Source organism: Dipteris shenzhenensis, chromosome 12 (genome assembly GCF_047967505.1).
Source record: "Dipteris shenzhenensis isolate YYH24624 ecotype China chromosome 12, Dip_SZ_1.0, whole genome shotgun sequence".
Lineage (NCBI taxonomy): Eukaryota > Viridiplantae > Streptophyta > Polypodiopsida > Gleicheniales > Dipteridaceae > Dipteris > Dipteris shenzhenensis.
In genome coordinates this window covers 30,893,076-30,914,493 of record NC_141607.1, presented here as the reverse complement: position 1 = coordinate 30,914,493, position 21,418 = coordinate 30,893,076, and the positions used below count along the sequence as shown (strand labels likewise).

Sequence of the window (21,418 nt, the reverse complement as noted above, 5' to 3'; positions counted from 1 at the left end):
GACAACACAGGTGCTAGGTCTCCAAAATCACGCGAAATCGGCCGCCAGCCCCGTTTTTTGTCTTTTTGCTTTCGATTTTGGCCTCCTTCCACTCCTTCAGCCTCATAGTACATACTCTCTCCATCCTCAAGATTTTCTAGTCCTCCTTCAGCCCCATTCACTCCTTTCCTCTCCTTTCTCTCCTGCAGCCTGCTTGAGCCCTCCATCATCATCTACTCCCCTCCAGCCCTCCTTCAGCCCCCTCTTTCAGCCCTCTCTTTCAGCCTTCTGTTCCCTCCTCTTTCAGCCTTCAGGCCCCACTTTCAAGTTTCAGCCCTCTCTTTCAACCCTTGGCTCTCTTTGCAGTTTCAGCCCCCCTTTCAAGCAACAAGCTTCCATGGCTTCAAGACACCCTACCCCTGAGTCTCATTCCGAGGTAGAATTCACCCAATCAGATTTTTGGTGGAGTCAAGTCGATCTCCTGGGTGCCTACGACTCCAAGAAAGAAGGCACTCGCAAGTTCATGTGCAGGCTTTGTGGATTGAAAAGAGGTGGGATTCCTGATAGGGTGAAGGTCCATCTTCTTGGCATCAAGGGAGAGGGGATTACAATATGCAATGAAATATTCGAGGAAGAGAAAGCAAGGTTGGCACGAGAGGTCGAGGCATTTCCTTCCGTGAAGAAAGGTAGGACTATTGCATCCACTGGTGGAGGAGCTACTTCAAGTGCTCTTCCCTCTTCCCTCTGTTGGTGCTACTACAATTTCATCTTCTGGGAGTGCACATGTTCTTGGAGCTATAGGTTCTACTCCTACTGCATCTCCTTCACCTCTCCCACCTACATGAAGGCAAAGCACCCTTTATACTGCATGGCATCCAGAAAGGAAGGCATAGGTAGATGCAGCCGTGGCCCGTTTCTTTTACTCGAATGCGATTAGTTTCAATGTGGCACGGTCTGCTTATTTCAAGGAGATGGTGACTGAAATTACAGCCTTTGAGCCCACATACACCCCTCCCACTTTTAATGCATTGAGGGGAAAGCTTCTAGAGGATGAGGTGAAGGCAGTTAATGAGGCCATTCAGCCTGTTAAGGAGAAATGGCATAAGTATGGGGTCACTTTGGTAGCAGATGGCTGGAGTGATGTACGTAGTCGATCACTAGAGGGTATTTTGGCATATTGCAGAGGATCTTCTTTGTACATATACTCCATAGAGTGCGGAGTACAACAAAAAACAGCAAATGTTTTGATGCAAATGTGGGCAGATGCAGTGGAGTATGTGGGCCCGTCTAATGTTGTGCAGTTGGTTTCAGATGGTGAAAATACGAATAGGGCTGCAGGTGCATTATTGGAACAAAGGTACCCCCATATTCAATGGAGTTCTTGTGTTGCCCATTGTTTGAATAATTTGTTGAAAGACATTGGCAAATTACCTTGGGTAAAAATTGTAATTGATAATGGAAGAGAGATAGTTGGGTTCATTACACGCCATCATTTTTCTCTCTCTTTGTATCGCACCTATGCAAGCAAGGAGCTTTTGAAGTATGCAGAGACAAGGTTTGCATACAATTATATGATGCTTTGCAGACTCATTGAAATGAGACCTGCTCTTAAGCAGGTTGTGGCAAGCCCACAGTGGGATGCATGGCCCACTTCAAAGGAGGCTCTTGGGATATTGGTGTACGATTTGTGCATAGGTAGCGATGACTTTTGGGCTGATGCATCACACTTGTATGACTTGTGTAAGCCGATTGTCTTGTTGCTAAAAAAGGTTGATGAGACATGCCTTTTATTGGCAAGGTATATGAGGGGATGGATCGTATGATAGAAAATATTAGAGTGTTAGAGAAAGATCCCCACAGGTTGAAAGAGCTCGAGGACTCGGCTGTGACTAGTGGAATCAGTACTACTCTCCCATTCATGTGGCTGCATTTGTGTTGGACCCAGAGTTTCAACACAAGGCAACTGCACAACAAAGTGATGCAGAGGTGGTCCGTGGTTGGAACCTCACTCTTCAGAAGATGGTGCAAATGCCAGAGGCTCGCTGGACAGTGAAGGACCAGCTCGCCAATTACTGCAATAAGGAGGGCATATTTGGATGGCCAGATGCCCAGCATGATAGGTAATCCTAACTCATTTAAATTCTTAAATTTTACTATTTAATGATTCGTAATTTTCAGATTTCATGAGCTTTGCCATATATCTGAATTTTATGATCTTTCAAATTTCAGATTTTGAGTTGGCTCTGTTACATGGTGGGAGGATTATGGAGCTGATTCCCCACAGCTGCAATCGCTTGCCATTCGGATTCTCAGCCAGGGTTGTAGCTCCTCCTCTTGTGAGCGCATGTGGAGCAGCTTTGCCCACATCCATACAAAGAAGGGGAACCGTCTCAAAGCACACAAGGCGAACGATCTTGTCTTTGTTAATGCAAACTTGCGTTTGCTTAACAGGATGAGACAGGAGTACACTCATGACAAGTTCATTGGTTTTCATAAGCCTGATGACACCCTCATTGATGATGATGAGGAGGGGGAGGACGATGACGACGACAATGAGGAGATGGCAGTGGAAGTGGAGGAGGAGGAGGAGGAGGAGGAGGAGGAGGAGGATTCTTGAGTAGCTGAGCTATCTAGATTCTAGAATCTACATTATGGATTTTGATCATATCATCAGTGATGTAGTGGTTGGCCTTAAGGCTTAGAGCCTAGGATTTTGGGAATCTGAATTTTGTACTTTTGACTCTTGAGTCTTGAGTCTTGACTCTTGACAATGAGACATAATACATATATGAATCATATATTATATTGCCTTTGGCATTTTGTAACTTGTCAATCTTCAGCTTTTCTCATTGATTTCAGATTTGTCATTTATATTTGTAATATGTATTGCTCACTGCTAAGTTAACTTCTAAGCTCCAAGTTCTAAGTTATAATTTGTAACTTGTTCTAAGTTCCAACTTCTAACTTCTAAGTGACATTGTACCATGTGGTAAGTATTATGCACTATATTTTAAGTTACAGGTAGGCTGTAGGCTGTAGCATTCTAAATGTGTGTGTTCTCATCTCAAAACTCCCTTTTCTAAACCTCCCTTGCTGACGTGGCGTTTCCCCGTTTCAGCCCTCCCAGAAATCCCGAAACGTTTCCGTTTCCGTTTCCGTTTCCGTTTCCGTTCCCCGTTTCCCCGTTTTCGTTTCCCCTAACTATGGTTGGTTTTCACGTTATCCCATAGACCTGTTGGTCTCCCGTGGACATTAATAGACTTTCTTTCTTTCTTTTCTTTCTCTCTCCCCCCAATAGGAGAGAGAGAAAATACGTCACATAAGATCTGTTGTGCAGTGTAAGAGCGCAGTGTAAGAGCGCCAGAGGCCATACAGAGGCCTTGGACATCTCAAGGACATCAAACAATGCAAAGATTTAATCACATCAAAGCAATCCGATCGAGATGTTTGGATAGTGGACTTTGATACATCACATCACATGTGTACAGTTGTGATTCGTTCAAGATTAGATGTTCATCTTGGAGACAATCATCCAATTCTAGTAAAAGGGATTAGTGACATTTAGCTTGCAAATGGTGAGAATTGTAGTCTTCCGGGCGACTGGCAGAGAGCGGTGTTGATACAGCATGGTACGCACGGGTATCCTCATGGTTTGGCAGTCACGACATTCATATGGACATAATTCCCCCCTTTTAGTACATCATGGATGCACCACCCGAGATAATCCCACGAGATGAGACCAACCGTATCACACGGTTGGACCTCCTACAGGTCCATATGTCTAGAAATTGGGGGGAAGAGGAGTTCCCCACCAAGATCTAGTTCTACCATGACCACTTCTTGAGGGTCTCGGATAATGGTCTCGTCATCAAACCTCAGTAGCTCGAGGATAGGAGAGTCTCACATGCACTGAGGATCGCCATCGGGCAGTTGCGAGTCTCGTCACATCAGCTGAGGATTGAGGCAGGGAGAGTTGTAGGCATGCCCAAAGAGCAGAGGATCTGTAAACTATGCCGAATGAGGGAGGTCGAGACAGAGGAGCACTTTCTATGTGTCTGCCTAGTCTACTATGAGATCCGAGGGTGATATCACTGCCTCTTTCAGGAGGGTCATGGCTTTGGCCCGCTTACACGGCTGATCCATTTTCCCGACCAGGTTTGTGTTGGGCTCTATTTGATTGAGATGCGACGACACAGAGATATACTGATGCGACAGACCAGAGATCAGCCAGAGGTGATGCCACAAGTTACCGAGATCGACCAAGCATAGACACATGTTACAGACTTCTATGCATCTGAGTCAGGTACCGGGGATGTTGAGGGAGAGGAGCTTGATGAGATGAGAGCATCATGGATTAGTAGTGAGAGTCTCCGCCACGATGTTGCCAGACGATAGGCACATACTCCACATGTAGCACGGAGAGTGACCAGAGCACGCACGATGGAGGTCCAGTCTATTTCCATTCTCCTCAGAGGAGACTACGAGAGACGAGGTGTCACCTTGATGTAGCCCATTGGATATAGAGATCGAGGAGAGCATGCCCTCCGCCACATCGAGAGACAACTCGATAGACACAGATACGTGATCTCCTCACATCCCATTAGAGAGCCAACAAGTTACCTGGATATATGGAGCCTGGTTGTGTACTAGGAGTGTTAGCTCTGAGCACTTGATACTATTTCACTACTTTGCTACTTTGCTATTTTGCTCACTAGTTTGGCACTTCAGCTTTTAGCAAGGGCCTTAGTGAGCCCTTTGCTTCAGCCCATAGCGGCTTGTATGAGTTACTTTTGGTCTTGTACTTTGTCTCATAGGCCCGCGAGGCCTCCTACAGACCTTAATACATCTTTCTTTCTCCTCTCTCTCTCTCTCTCTCTCTCTCTCTCAAATACCACAGATAGAATGGGATGAAACTGACATAAGTTGTATCTCTTAGTAGGGAACACAAGTACAAGTTTATTTTACAGAGAGGGCAGGAAGAACCAAGATTCTCCGACAGACAAACAAGCTGAAAGGTACACAGGTATAGATATCTAAGGAGCTCACTTTGACTCAGCTCAAACAAAGAAGTGTTGAATTTGCTTAAGTGAAGGATGCATACAAAGTTCGAAAATGGGTAGTCTATCGTGATAGACAAGCCTTGATTTGTGTTTCAAATCTAAACCCAAAGACTCTCAGTCTTAAACTGATCTTATTCAAGCCGTTTTTCTAAGATAGAATTAGTAGCTAATTATGCATCTAAATGATTGGGGCTGAGTTGCCTTGAGCACTCCCTCAACTCTCTAGATACCCAGATGTATTTGCAACTTTTTTGGTGTGTACCTTGTCCCATAGACCCATGAGGTGTCCCGCGGACGTTAATAGATCTTTCTTTCTTTCTTTCTTTCTTTTATCTCTCTCACCCCCTGAGTCGATCCCGTGAGACGAGATTAACCGTATCATATGGTTAGATCTCCTCCAACTCCATACATGTTGGACGGGGGGAGGGGGAACCAGGAGCTCCCCACCAAGTTCCAGTTCTATTGCGACCAATTCTTGAGAGTATCAGAGGAGGGACTCATCATGAGACCTTAGTATCTCGAGGACAGAGGAGTCTCCCATGCACTGAGGATCGCCATTGGACAGATGCGTGTTTCATCCCATCAGTTGAGGATTGAGACGAGGAGAGCAGCAGGCATACCTAGACACAGTGTGCCCCGAAACGGCATTTTTGGGCACCCGAAACAGCATTTTTGAGCAGCCGAAACAGTACGGCATTTTCGTCCTGTTTCCAAGTTCAGAAACGCGTTTCTAGGCATCTGCGAATCGCGAATTCTGTGCCTCTTTCCCACGTCTACTGCGCCTCTTTCCTGCGTCGTCTTCTCCAACCCTCTCACCCATCTCACGGTTCACCTCAGCCCTCTCGGCCTACAGCTCTCCCTCCCTAGCCTCTCCTACTTGCTCTCCTCTCATCCTACAACCCCCTCTCAGCCTGCTGCCCCTCCATTTTGCTCTCCTCTTCTCTCTCCCTTGCCCCCTCCTCTCCTCCTTGCTCTCCTCTCCAACCTCTCAGAGGGGATCCCTAGGGAGCATCGCATATGCACATTGTGCGACTGTCAGGAGGTTGAGTCAGAGGAGCATTTTATTTTCAGGTGCCCAGTGTGCTACGAGATCCGAGGTCGCTACCACTGTCTCTTCAGAGACGGCTTCGGTCTCCTTTTCGGATTCCTCGCCTACCCAGATTAGAGATGCCTCGCGGCCTTCATTCATGAGGGGGTCCGACACAGAGAGTACTTACTCAGGCGACAGGGCTTGGCCACACCACCAGACACCTCTCAGAGCAGGATCACAGAGTTCTTCCCATCGAGTGATATTGATCGTCCAGCCTCTAGCTGCAGACGTGACAGAGACCCCGACCTGACGATCGCAACACGACACATGAGGCATCGAGGGGACACACAGGTCACTCTGGGGGACCTCCCATCATTGTTTAGATTCGGGGCACGTCCCACGGGAGTCATGGTGGCTCTGGTCTTGCATCAAGCCTCCTCCAGGAGATCGAGATGCACGGCACTCCTTGACAGACGCTAGCGTCCCATCACCGGCTAAGCACTAGCTAGGGCGACATGACATACGGAGGATTCCACTCTGCTCCAGCCTTTTTTATTTTCATTGTCACACCCATATGTATTTGATTATGTATGATCAGACTTAGGACTTAGCACGGGTGATGATGCTCGTTTAGTAGCTCCACCCTTACTGTGATTTGTATCAGGTTTTCTTTCAGTCTCATAGACCCATCGGTCTTCCAAAGACTCTAATAAAATTTCTTTCTTTCTTTCTTTCTTCTTCTTGCTCTTCTCTCCTCTCCTCCTTGCCCTCTCCTCTCCTCCTTGCTCTCCTCACTAAGGCTCAGCCCTTGCCCTCTTCTCCTTGCTGTCCTCAAGGCTCAGCCCTTTCCCTCTCTTGTCCTCCTTGTCCTCCTCTCAGCCTACATTGACTCTTACTTCGGATGCATTTTGGAAGCATGCAATTTGGAAGCTATGAGTGGTCTGGTGATTCTAAAAAGTGGAGATGCAAATTCTGTGGAATGGAGAAAACGGGGAGTGTCACCTGTGTGAAGGATCATCTTGCCCATGTGCCAAGCAAAGACGTAGGGCCATGCCCCTATGTTCTTCAAAATGTCAAGATGTTAAAGGAGAGCCTTGAAGAATGGAGGCGAAAGCGTTTGGGAGTTCCCAAAGATTCAAATTCTGTGGAGCCATCGAATGACGAGGAAGGTAGTTCAAGTCAAGTACTGGCAGGAAAGAGAGACAGAGATACAGAGTCAGAGAGTGGCCATTCCTCTATGTCGGCTATGCAGGCAAAGAGAACTCCTTTGCCAGAGGATGTATCACGAGCCACTCCTCCACTCCCTAGAAATTTTGTACAAAGGGCTAGCATCCAAGGTGGCTTTCAAAAGCAAGCAATGGCAGAGGCAACTAGGGAGCTGACCTGATAGATCATACAGTGTGTCATTCCCTTTCATGTGGCCAAGACGAACGAATGGAGGAAGACCATGAGAGCCATCCGCCGCATTGGATGCGAGTGGGAAGGCCCTTCATCTGAGGCTCTACGAGTATGTGAGCTCAAGCGGGAAAGAGCATGCATTGAAGTGCACTAGAGCCCTTGAAGGAAACATGGAAGAAGTGTGGCTGCACTATATTGTGTGGCAGATGGTGAGACGTACGTAGGCAGAATGTGTACAATATTCTAGTGTCTTGCTGCAAAGGCACTATGTTTTTGAAAGCCATTGATGCCTCCCTCCGAGGTCTCACAGTTACCGGGTTATTTATTTGGGGTCATATACAGGAGGCAATCATGCAAATAGGGCCTGAGAATGTTGTGCAAGTAGTGACAGGAAATGGGAGCAATTGCAAGTCTATGGGCTCTATGCTAGAGGATGAGTATTCAAGGATTGTTTGGACCCCTTGTGGATCACATTGCCTCAACTTATTGATCGAGAACATAGGTGAAATACAATGGGTTGATTCCATCTTTCGCACTGCATGAAGCATGGTAAAATTTGTGAAGAAGAGGCCAAAACTTTTGAGCATGTTTCGGGCCTATAGCAATCTTGAGCTACTGCATCCTACAACCACAAGATTGGCATACATGTTTATTGTGCTTGATGTAGAATCCCGTAGGATAGAATAGATGCATCTTGCAAGAGGTGTGAGAGCATAATGAAAGAAAGATGATAGTTCTCTATTATGATTGTGAGAGAGAGGACTCTCTTTTATAGAAAGGGGGAGAAGGTAATACCTTCCCTACATAAGTGGCAATCAGCCCCTACATCAGTGGGAATCAATCCCTACATCAGTGGGATTGCCTTTGTCTCACATCATCACTTAGGTCACACACTAGACACATCATAGCACTTGATGTGCCTTTACAACACACACAAACACACATGTGACTCCCCTAGGTGTACACATGCATCATAGAGCAAGCCCTTGATCATACTTACCCCAACATACCCCCCCTCAAGGGGTTGCCTCTTGCAGTGTCAAGGATACATCTAGTCCCATAGTTTCTCATGCCATCTCATGGTGGTCAAGGATAAATCTATGGCTAGGATCTCATGCTAGCAAGGGTTCCCAAGGGTGTGAGGTTCACAGAAATGGGATAGATAAAACACATATCACATGGTCTACATCATATGGTGACCAAAGGTGATTTACATAACATATTCTTTTTGGAGTACTACTCCAGGCAGAGAATCTCAAAATTTGACCAAGTGATGATAAACAAAAATTCAAAAGACAAAGTGCTTAAAAAGTATAGTCTTTATTTTCTTCATTTGCTGATGGAGTTCTTCCTTTAGGCAGATTTGCTTTGTTGTTGAAGTAGTCCTTCCTGTCTTTGATCAACCAATTAGCTTTTTCTTTTGTAGACTTCTTTCCATTTACAACATTCCACATCTTCTTTTTCATAAGCATAAACTTGGCTTTTGTTTGCTAAGTATGGAAACTAGTTCCATCCAACTTCTCAAAAAAGGTCTTAGCTTCCATGGCAAGGTCTTACCCGAGGGCAGTGTCTAGTGCCTTACAAGGCTAGAAAGAGTTGAAAAAACTTCAAAGTACAAGCATTTAGAGTAGCAAAGGCTTGCAACCAAATTCCATACCACAAAACATAATGGAAATGATGCTTTCACTTGCATGCTTCATAGAGGTGGCTAAATGAAAGTATTTCAAGCAAATCCAGGTATAGCAACTTAAAGGAAAGCTGTAGCTACAATTGTACTGATGCTATTCAACACTTTAAAACATCAGAAATTCTAAAGTAGCATCTAATGTAGCATCAAACTCACAACATTGTCAAAACTGTCCAAAACAGAGACCAGAACTTGGAGGGTGCAATTATCACAGCTCATAGCTCTATTCAAGGGGATTTTTATGCAGGAAGAAGGGCTACCAGCAAGGAGGGGCGAAATGTTGTGCCAGGTCGCCCTGTAGATACTTGAGAAAACCGATTGGTTTTTCGCCGTTTTCTCCTCCATCTCTTGTCCAAATGAGCTCAGATTTCAACAGCATCTTGCCCTCAGTGTCGTCCAACACGGGCTCAGAGGAATTTGCAGATAGATAAGTACAAAGGCGGCATTGCGCGAAAGTTCATCAAGGAGTGTGAGTGTTGGCGTTGTGCGTACAATCAAAATTTCTCTAAATGTTTGTAGCTGGAAGTTCGCCCATACGTGAGGAGTTTGCAGCTCAAAGGGTTTGGGCAATGGTCGCTTGAATGCAGAGAACAGAGCTCTCAAAGATTTGGGGAAGGAGGAGAAAAATGGAGAAGATGAAGAAGTTTTGAGAAACTAGTAGTTTTATGCTAGAGATAGCATCTAATGCTAGACTAGGCTAGATCTAGAACTTAAAGCTCTGATACCATTTATAGAATCCCTTAGGATAGAATAGATGCATCTTGCAAGAGGTGTGAGATGTATTGCATCCTCTATAGCGAAATGAGGAGCAATATGACAACACGAAGCTTGATGATGGCTTCATGACATACATTAGGACAGTGACCACCCATGGTGACGTGTACATGCAGGGCTGTATAGAGAATGATCCCTTGGGCTTCCGCAACCATACGGGGAGCTTTGGTAAAGAGACAACAAAGCTTTGAGAGACTCAGCTAAAGCTCGTCTCATGGTGGGGGAAGTATGGGAATTGTGCAGAACGCATTGCCATTCGTGCTCTCTCATGATTGTAGTTCCGGTCCATGTGAGAGGAATTGGAGCACTTGGGCACTTTTCCATACAAAGAAGAGAAATAGGTTGAGTACCTCTCAGCTAGAGAGGTTGGTATTTTGTCATTGTAACCTCCAGCTCCTTGATAGGAATGCCGAGAATGCGGAGCCTTCTTAGGTGAATGTGGACAAGATGGACATTGAGACGGTGAAGTTCATTCTAGAGACCCCACAGGAAGAGCGCGATATGTACTCCTTACTTTATGAGGAGTTGACAGCATCGACCCGCACCACTTTCTCTTCCACTCGCTCTCAGAGGTAGAGATCAAGGGACATATCCATCGCTTCCACTGCAGCAGGGCCAAAGGAGCATGATCCTCTCTTATCTTCATCTAAGGATGACACTCAGGAGTCAAAGGAGATAGATGACAGCATGGATGCCAATGATGTTGAGGAGTGATTCTTAGAGCATGCATGATGTTTGTTAGATTTTGGGATTGGATATGGATCATGTTTTATATTGGCTACGGCATAGACTATAGTACTTATTTTTAGGATTTTGTCATGTCACATGTGACATGGATCATGTTTTGTATTCACTTTTATGAGGCTTCAGCCTAGGCCCCAAACTACTTGTCATTTATGATCTGTCATCTATGGTAATTGATGTAGCGTGTGTGACTTTGCCGAACTTTGAATTCTCTGAAGTTATAAGTTATTGTGAAATTTGAAGATGTATTGGTAATGTATTACGTTTTCATTAATGATATACGTATTAATAATAACTATATATATATATATTATATAGTTACATTAATGATATATGTATGACATATATATTAATAATAACTATATATATATTATATACTTTATTAACCTTAAAAACCGAAACTCTGTTTCCACCGTTTATTTCAGTGGTCGAAACTCCGAAACACCGTTCCCTGAAACTCCTAGGAACTATGCCTAGAGAGGAGCGGATCTATATGCTGTGCACACGGGGAGTGGTTGAGACAGAGGAGCATTTTCTATGTGCCTGCCCAGCTATTATGTGATGAGGGGATGATACCATTGCCTCTACCAAGAGAGGAGCTGCTTCTCCCCACTCACATGAGTGATCCACTTCCATGACCAGGTCTGCATTGGCCTATATCGACTTGAGATGCGTCGACACGGGGAGACTTTCCTACGACAGATTAGAGAGCAGTAGGAGGTGACCAGATCATAGGGTATAGAGGTTGATAGAGCACAGCGACACGTCACAGGCTTTTATGCATTTGAGTCAGCTCTAGGACACAGCGGGTTGGAAGAGGAGGACATAGCTGATGTGTGGGTAGCTTGATTCATTGAGAGAGGGCCGCAGAGACCATCTATAGCACGCAAAGCGACTAGAGCACACTCTATTGAGGTCCGACCTATCACAACTTTCCTCAGGGGAGACGCCCGAAATGAGGGGTCACTCTGAACATAGACCAGCGGGGTTCAAAGATCGGTGAGACAACCCATTTTTCGCCGCTCACACACGAGCCATTGCAATATGGCAGGAGGTCCTAGCACCGATCCTTGCACATATGTTTAACCTTGCAGTTTGTCACGGCTTCCCACCAGCATGGAGCACCACTACTATCGTACCGATACACAAAGCAGGAGACCTCATGGACATCGGGAACTATCGCACCCTCATGATTGGCCACACAGTGGTCAAGATCTATGGATCGGTACTAGAGAGAAAGATCAGCAGTCATACAAAGGAACGGGAGCAACAAGCACTAGGGCAGACAGGATTCAGGAGGCAGCACTCTACTCTAGACCACATTTTCACTCTGAGGGCTATCATTGTGGAGGTGAGGTCCAGACATCAGAGAGTCTACACATGCTTCGTAGACTTTTGAAAGGCCTTCGACATTGTTCCATGATCCCGCATGATTAGGAGACTAGAGGAGATGCAGATCCCAGAGATGCTGATTTGGGGTGTGATTAGCTTATATGAGTGAGTCAGAGGTAAGGTTCGTGTCCCAGGCGGTCTATCGGATTGGGTCGAGAGCACATTGGGGTGAATGTTAGAATTATAGATATAATTCAGCAGTGACCAATGTAATATAATAAGCTAGTTAGGGGCACTTTTCCCTCATTTAGAGGTTTTTCCCCCTAACTGCAGTTAGTTCACTAACTATGGTTAGTGACTACTAAGGTTTTGTCACTAGGACAAAACCTTATCCTACTCACTGTGTGTTGTACTCTTTTCACTCTATTCTATTGCAACTACAGCTTCCAAGCTTCCTACTCTCTCACTCCCTCTTGCTCTCACTCTCTCCCTTTCCTTCATTTGGTATCAGAGCAGGTTCTAGGCCTTTGAGCCCTCTGCTCCTTTTCGTACCAGCGCCTTGCCTCCAGCTCCAGCCCGCTCCAATCTGTCCGTACAGTCCGTACGACTGTACGGCATCCTGACGCATCGTCGGCCGTACATACCTGCTGACCGTACCGTGTCGCCATTCTGATCCGTACGACGACCGCCATTCAGATCCGTACAGTGTCGCTGTACAGATCCGTACCAGCGCCGTACACTTTGGAAGACGTGTCCGTATAATGACCGCTGTCCGTACCAGCGCCGTACACTTTGGAAGACGTGTCCGTACATTGACCGCCGTACAGCGCAACAGCATCCGTACCTGTCGTCGTACAGTGCCAGCCGTACAGTGCCGTACAAACTGTACGGCATTTCCGTACTGTTCACACTGTCTGTACTGAATCCGCTTCAGTACAACAGGTAGCTGCTTTGTTTCGAAAAGAACCAGCAGGTGTTTTGTTTTTGACAGACAAATTGTGCAGACAGCCATTGTTTGGCCTACATTCTGGGAGCACATTTGGAGCTTTTGCAGTTTTTGCAGAGAATTGCAGAAATTTGGGGCTTTTAGTTGAATTGCCCCTTTCAGGTGCAATTTCTTGCAGAAATTTGGGGCTTTTGCAGTTTGGATGTAATTTGGCAGTTGAAAGATCATTTGGGAGTTTTGCAAGCAGTTTTGGACTCAGTATTTGGGGCTTTTAGCATCGTTACCCTTTTCTGGCTGCAATTTCTAGCCACAAATTGGGGCTTTTGTGTTGGGAGAGCATTTTTTGGAGTATTCAGTACATACTGCCTTTCTTGGAGTGTTTGGAACACTTTTGGCAGATTTTGGAGAGTGTTTTATGCTTGGACAGATTTCTGACAGCTCAAGTACAGAAATCTAAGTTGCATATACAGCCAGTGCTTGGCTGTGTTTTTGGGAGTTGTGCATTTTATTCCCAGTAAGGGAATTCAGCTTTGTATCTGCTTCAATCTCTTTCTCAGATATGGCCCATCAAAATCAGAATGAGTTCCAGTTTGGTGGTCTTTCACAGGAAGACAAATTGGATGGTACCAACTACTCCCTCTGGAGTTTCATGGTACGTAATATTCTGATTTCTCGCAATTTATGGGATTATGTCAATGGGGATGAAATCCGACCAGCAGATATTGCACCTGCTACCCCTCCTCAGCAAGGAGGTGGAAGAGGTCGTGCACAGGGTGCAGCTGCAGGACAAGTTGTTGGTGCAGCTACAGTCAATACTCCAGAGCAGAAAAGATGGGATTCACGGGATGCCTTAGCCTTGTCATGCATCTCTCTTTCAGTGAAAAGATCAATCATTCCGCATATCCGGTCATGTAAGACCTCCAGGGCAGCGTGGGATATTTTGGAAAGCATGTATGCAGCACGGAATGATGCCAGGGTATCTTTTTTAAAAAGAGAGTTGAGCAATACACATATGGAGGAGGGTGACTCCATGTCAGTCCACCTCACTAAGCTACAGGATCTCAGAGAGCAGTTGTTAAACATAGATGAAATTATTCCTGATTCAGAGATGATTACAACCACTCTGAATTCTCTTCCTGAGTCTTATCTCAGCTTTCACACTTCGCTGAATTTATCATTGAGGGGGGGTGCAAATCCTCTCTCTTTTCATGAGTTGATAGGACTTTTGCTTCAGGAAGAGCAGACCAGGAAAAATTTGGCTTCACGTGCAGGTGAACAAGCTATGCTCTCAAAATTTAAATCAAAAACAAAGGGACAGGCAAAGACAACAGCAAATCAGCCTTCCAGTGGGTCAGGACAGCCTTCACAAAAGGCTAAAAGTGATGCAAGCAAGCCCAAAAAGAAGGGTTTTTGTCACTACTGCAAAAAGCCAGGTCATCACATAGCAGAATGCAGGAAAAGGATTGCAAAGGAAAAGAAAAACAGCTCAGGAATGGCTGTTTCAGATTCAGCCCCTTGTGCATCTGACAGTGGGGATGCTGCAGCCAACTTTGTTGGTCAAGATTATGCCTTTTTATCTTGCATTTCTGATTCTAGGTTGGCTTTTCCAGATGCTCGGGATAGTACAGCTTCTTGCAGTGATGATACATATGCATTTTTGACTTGCAGTTTTGACTCTCCTTCAGATGCATCTGCTTTCAGTGTTGATGAAACACTGAACACATGGTATTTTGACAGCGGTGCATCCAAGCACATCACTTCGAGGAAGTGTCTCTTTACTTCCTTGCATCCACCTCCTGTTGGTAAGAAAGTCACTTGTGCCAACAACTCCTCATATTCAGTACGTGGCACAGGAGAAGTTGAGCTCACTGCAATTGATGGCTCAATTTTCAGACTTTCTGATGTCTTATATGTGCCTGGCATAACCAAAAATCTCCTTTCAGTGTCTACTCTTAACAGAGGGGGATTTCAGGTCATCTTTGAGGATGACAAATGTGCTGTCCGGGACAGGGAAGCTAACTATGCCTTAATGTTATCTGGTACTCTGCTGCGTGGGCTTTTTCAGCTTGATATTTTTGAGAAAAGAGCAGCTCATGCTTTGGCAATTTCTACCCCTACAGTTGCCATGCAAAATGCAGAATTATGGCATGCCAGATATGGCCACATGCATTACAACAGCTTAATGACACTTCAGAAATTTTCAATGGTTGATGCATTGCCACCTCTTGAGATACCTCCTCCACATGCCTGTGAAGGGTGCATTTTAGGTAAAATGCATAGATTTCCCTTCAAGAAGGATGGTTCAGTTAAAGCTGTTCGCAAATTGCAGCTTATACACAGTGATGTCTGTGGTCCCATGAGGACTCCGTCATTGGGTGGTCATCTCTACTTTGTCACATTTATTGATGACTACTCCAATTTTACTTGGGTTTATGGGCTGAAAAAGAAATCTGAAGTCTTCACAGTGTTTAAACACTTTTCAGCCATGGTTGAAAATGAAACCGGGCTCAAGATACAGACATTACGCACGGATAGAGGTGGGGAATACCTATCTGCAGAATTTGATGCTTTCCTCAAACAAAAGGGTATTGTGCATCAGCTCACAGTCAGGCTGACCCCTCAGCAAAATGGCAAAGCTGAGAGGAAAAATAGAACCCTCATGGAGATGGACAGATGTATGCTGAAAAGCAAACACATGCCTCATAAATTCTGGTTAGAGGGTTTGATGTGTGCCAATTACATTTTGAACAGGGCTCCCACTAAGGCTTTAAAAACAAAAACTCCTTTTGAGGTCTGGAATGACAGGAAGCCTTCAGTGGATCACTTCCAAGTCTTTGGATGCCTTGCCTATGCACATGTGCCAGTTGAATTTAGGCACAAATTGTCAGATAAAGCCATCAAATGCATATTTGTTGGATACAGTGCAGAAAGCAAGGGGTATCGTCTCTACAATCCTGCTACACGCAAAATCATTGTAAGTAGAGATGTGATATTTTCTGAAAATTCAGCTCACACTCAGGCTGATTTTCAAATGCCTTCATCTTCAGAAGATGTCTTTCAAGGGTTGCTACCCATTGCTTTGGGTTCCCCTGCTGATTTTTCTGATCCAAATCAGAATTTACAGCAACCTTCAAATGCTTCAGTTCCGCCACAGGATGTCATGCCTCCTCCACAGGCAGTGGAACAAGCGGTGCAGCAAGAAATTGCAGACATACATGCAGCAAAAACAGTCCCAAACTGGCTGTTACAGACTCTCCGGGAGAGTAAACTTGATGCTCCGTTACCTGGCAGGACTCGCAGTGCAGCAAGGCACATGGAAGGTGCTAATTCAGTGGAATCAGCATATGCAGGTACTCTCCTTGATGAAGAGGAGCCTACCACATTTGAAGAGGCACAAGGTAATGTGCATTGGATGAATGCCATGCACGATGAGTTGCAGTCCATTGCAAAAAATCAGACTTGGGATGTTGTGGACTTGCCACAGGGTAAACATGCTATTGGCACACGATGGGTATTTAAAGTCAAACGAAAGCCAGATGGTTCCATTGACAGATATAAAGCCAGGCTGGTTGCTAAAGGCTATGCTCAGAAAAAGGGCATAGATTATGAGGAGACTTTTGCTCCTACATCCCGGATGACCACCATCCGATCAGTAATTGCAATGGCTACACATTTTGAGTGGAATGTTCATCAGTTGGACATCAAAACAGCCTTCTTAAATGGGGACTTGCTGGAAGAGGTGTATGTCAAACCACCTCCGGGTTTTGGAATTACAGCAAATGCACTTCAAGTCTGCAAGCTTAATAAAGCTTTATATGGGCTGAAACAGGCCCCTCGTGCATGGTATGCCAAGATACATGCCTTTTTGACCAGCAAGGGGCTGCACAATAGTCCTACTGAAAGCACCCTCTACATCAAGATGGATGGGGGGGAAATCTTAGTCATCCTTCTTTATGTTGATGACTTACTGCTCATAGGGTCCAATGAAGAAAAAATTGCAGATTTCAAAACTGATTTGCAGACCCACTTTGATATGTCAGATTTGGGGCTGCTTCATTTTTATTTGGGGATCCAGTTCTCTCATGAGAGACGTGGCACTGTTATGTCTCAGTCCAAGTATGTTCAGAAACTTTTGGACAGATTTAACATGCAAGAGTGTAAGCCCATATCTACTCCTATGGAACCGGGGCTGAAACTCACAATGCATGATGCAGGAGAATCAGTTGATGCCACACTTTACAGTCAAGCTGTTGGATGCCTCATATATCTCTGCAATACTAGGCATGATATTCAGTTTGCAGTATCTCAGGTGAGCAGGTACATGCACAGCCCCAAAACTATGCATTGGCAGGCAGTTAAGCGCATCTTCCGTTATTTGCAAGGCACCAAGTCTTTTGGCTTACTATTTCCCAGGGGGGGTGACTTGCAGATGCATGCCTACAGTGATTTAGATTGGGCTGGTGATTATGACTCTAGGCAGTCCACTAGTGGTAATTGTTTCTTTTTGGGAAAATCTTGCATTTCATGGCTGAGCAAGAAACAATCTACAGTGGCTACCTCATCATGTGAAGCTGAGTACAGGGCAGCTTTCACAGCAACAGTTGAATGTGTCTGGCTGAGACGTTTATTTGCTGATCTTCATCTGTCTTTGGAGGGTCCTTCTCCAATTCTCACTGATAGTCAGAGTGCCATTGCAGTGGCAAAGAATCCAGTGTTTCATGCTCGCACGAAGCACATTGAGGTTCACTATCACTACGTGAGAGAGAAGTTGCATGCAGGAGAGATCAGTATGATCTTTGTGTCCACACATGACAACGTTGCAGATATTTTCACCAAAGCGCTACCACGTGAGAAGTTTGAGGCATTTCGCAGTGCCCTGAACTTATATCCGTTTGGTGATTGATCAGCCTTGTACATGACATTGGCACTGCAGGGGGGTGTTAGAATTATAGATATAATTCAGCAGTGACCAATGTAATATAATAAGTTAGTTAGGGGCACTTTTCCCTCATTTAGAGGTTTTTCCCCCTAACTGCAGTTAGTTCACTAACTATGGTTAGTGACTACTAAGGTTTTGTCACTAGGACAAAACCTTATCCTACTCACTGTGTGTTGTACTCTTTTCACTCTATTCTATTGCAACTACAGCTTCCAAGCTTCCTACTCTCTCACTCCCTCTTGCTCTCACTCTCTCCCTTTCCTTCAGTGAAGCAAGGCTGCCCTCTCTCACCGACTCTTTGGACTCTACATTGATGAGATCACATCTTTCATAGATCGCCTAGGTGGCGAGGGCTCATTACTAGGGGATCTCCTCATACAGATATTGTTATATGCTAATGATATAGTCCTTATATCCTCTTCAGCGGAGGGGCTGCAGAGAGATATTGAGGCTTTAGAGGTGTTTTGCAGAGAGAGAGATCTGACAGTCAACCTTGGGAAAACTAAGGTTATGATCTTGAACACCTCACGAGGAGTGACTAACCGACTTACTTTCACCTATCGTGGTGAACCAGTGGAGATAGTGCAATCATACACATATTTGGGAGCAGTCTTCACAGGACCCATCTTCATGATGAAACATGCAGCCCATGCATGACTCACACGAGGGCGTAGTGCTTTGGCTAGACTAGAGCCGGAGTGTTTCCAGGGGCACTTCCAGGATCCACCGATGAAGGGCTGGCTTTTCGACACACTAGTGCGGCGGACTGTCATGTATGCATCGCCTTTCTGGGGGTGCGATCTTCCGAGGACAGACTGGAGGAGCTTCGAGCGGCTAAAGGGGATGATGGGATCCAGGATGATCCGATGCAAGCCCTCAGTTCCACATGAGATAGTACAGGCAGAGTTCGCCATGACACCTCTCCAGGTTGATGCCATCTTTCAGACAATGACTTTCATCCATAGAGTCTGGGACTTATCTAATTGGAGAGTTTCAAGGTTGGTCCTAGAGTCATCCAGACTCGCAGAGAGCGGGGTAGACACATGGTATGCATGCATATCTACATGGCTTGCCCCCTTTCAGTACAACATGGATGCACCTCCTAAGTCGATCCCGCGAGATGAGATCAACTGTATCATACGGTTAGACCTCCTCCAGCTTCACACATCCGGGACTTGGGGGGAGGACTAGGAGCTCCCCACCAAGACCCAGTTTTATCGCGACCACTTCTTGAGAGTATCTGAGGAGGGATTCATTATCAGACCCCAGTATCTCGAGGATAGAGGAGTATCTCATGCTCTGAGGATTGCTATCGGTCATATGCGGGTTTCATCCCATTAGCTGAGGATTGAGGTAGGGAGAGCAGTGGGTATACCTAGAGAAAGAAAGAAAGAAAGAAAGAAAGAGATATTAATGTCCATGGGAGACCTCGCGGGCCTATGGGACAAAGTGCACAGAAAAGCGAACTCATACAAGGCTCAGTGGGCTGAAGCAAAGGGTACGCTAGGACCCTTACTGAGTACTAATCTATGCTAACAGAATCATAATCATAAACATAATCATAATCATATCATATCAATCAATCTATGTAGGCGCTGGGATGAAACCAAAGCTTGGTACAGTGATGGCTCTCTGGTGGGCTGCGAAAATATCTCGTATCTGCGTCTGTCAAGCTATCTCGAGCTTTGGCGGGGGTGCGGTCTCCTCGCTCTCTGGACTCTTTGGGCTATGTCTAGAGTGATCCCTCGTCTTTGTCGGTCTCCTATGAGGAAAGCTGTGATAGGTCAGGACATGTGGCCTCTGCGCCCCTCTCTTGGCAGTACTGTGCCGATTGCTCATCCAGACTGCTCTCATATCGGCTAGCTCCTCTCCACTCCACTGTGTCCGAGGGCTTACTCAAATGTATAGAAGTCTGTGACGTGCCGCTGTGTCTTATCACCCTCTATGCCCTGTTGCTCTTTGATCTGTCGTAGAAGCGCCTCCCTGTGTTGCCGCATCTTCATCAGATAGAGTCCGATATAGACCTGGTCATGGAAGTGGATCAGTCGTGACAAAGGACCGAAGTCATTCCCCTCTAGGTAGAGACAGTGGTAGCGTCCTCGAATCTCATAGTAGGTTGGGCAAACACAAAGGAAATTCTACTCTGTCTCAACCGCCCCGAGCATACATAGCGTGCAGATGCGCTGCTCTCTATGTATACCCACTGCTCTCCCTGCCTCCATCCTCAGCTGATGGGATAAAACCCGGATTTGACCAATGGCAATCCTCAGTGCATGAGATACTCCTCTATCCTCGAGATACTGGGATCTGATAATGAATCCCTCCTTTGATACTAGCAGGAAGTGGTCGCGATAGAACTGGGTCTTTGTGGGGAGTTCCTGGTCCTCCCCCCAACTTTGGGATGTGTGAAGTTGGAGGAGGTCTAACCATATAATACGGTTGATCTCATCTTGCAGGATCAACTCAGGAGGTGCATCCATGCTGTATTGAAAGGGGGGAAGCCTATCCATTTGGATACCGTGCTTGGCAAGCCATGTAGATATGCGTGCCCCGCTCTCTGCGAGTCGTCTGGATGACTCTAGGGCCAATTTCGGAAGTCTCCAATTGGGTGAGTCCCACACCCTGTGGATGAAAGTCATTGTCTAAAAGATGGCATCAACCTGGAGAGGTGTCATGGCGAACTCTGTTTGTACTATCTCATGTTGAACTGAGGGCTTACATCAGATCATCCTGGATCCCATCGTCACCTGTAGTGGCTCAAAGCTCCTCCAATCTGTCCTCGGAAGATCGCACCCCTAGAAAGGTGCTGCATACATGATAGTCGGTCACATGTATGAGGAGATCCCCTAGTGATGAGCGCTCACCGCCTATGCGATCTATGAAAGATGTAATCTCATCAATGTAGAGTCCAAAAAGAGTCGGTGAGAGAGGGCAGCCCTGCTTCACCCCAATGGTGCTCTCGACCCACTCCGATAGGCCGCCTGGGGCATGGACCCTGCCTCTGACTGACTCATGTAAGCTCATCACACCCCAAATCAGTATCTCTGGGATCTGCATCTCCTGTAGTCTCCTGATCATGCGGGATCGTGGAACAGTGCCGAAGGCCTTTCGAAAGTCTACGAAGCATGTGTAGACTTTCTGATGTCTGGGCCTCGCCTCCTTAATGATAGCCCTCAGAGTAAAAATGTGGTCTAGAGTAGAGTGCTGCCTCCTGAATCCTACCTGCCCTAGTGCTCGTTGCCCCCGTGCCTCTGTATGACGGCTGATCTCTCTCTAGCACCGATCCATAGATCTTGGCCAGTGTGTGGCCAATCATGAGGGTACGATAGTTCCTGGTGTCCATGGGGTCTCCTGCTTTGTGTATCGGTACGATAGTAGTGGTGCTCCATGTTGGTGGGAAGCCATGGCAAACTGCAAGGTTAAACATATGTGCAAGGATCGGTGCTAGGCTGCCCATGTGCGAAGTGCTTTGTCCAAAGGCCTTCGTGATCCTGTGCTTTCCGGTTGTGGAGCCGGCGAAGTGCAGCCC

At 46.0% G+C, this 21,418-nt stretch overlaps 1 protein-coding gene and 1 pseudogene across 3 annotated transcripts in view; both read left to right on the top strand.

The window, feature by feature from the left end:
• LOC147896084 (phosphoinositide phosphatase SAC7-like) overlaps positions 1 to 21,418 on the top strand; it is a 169,867-nt gene that overhangs the window by 74,762 nt on the left and 73,687 nt on the right. The window lies entirely within an intron of this gene.
• Positions 9,997 to 10,642, top strand: LOC147896085 (uncharacterized; annotated as a pseudogene).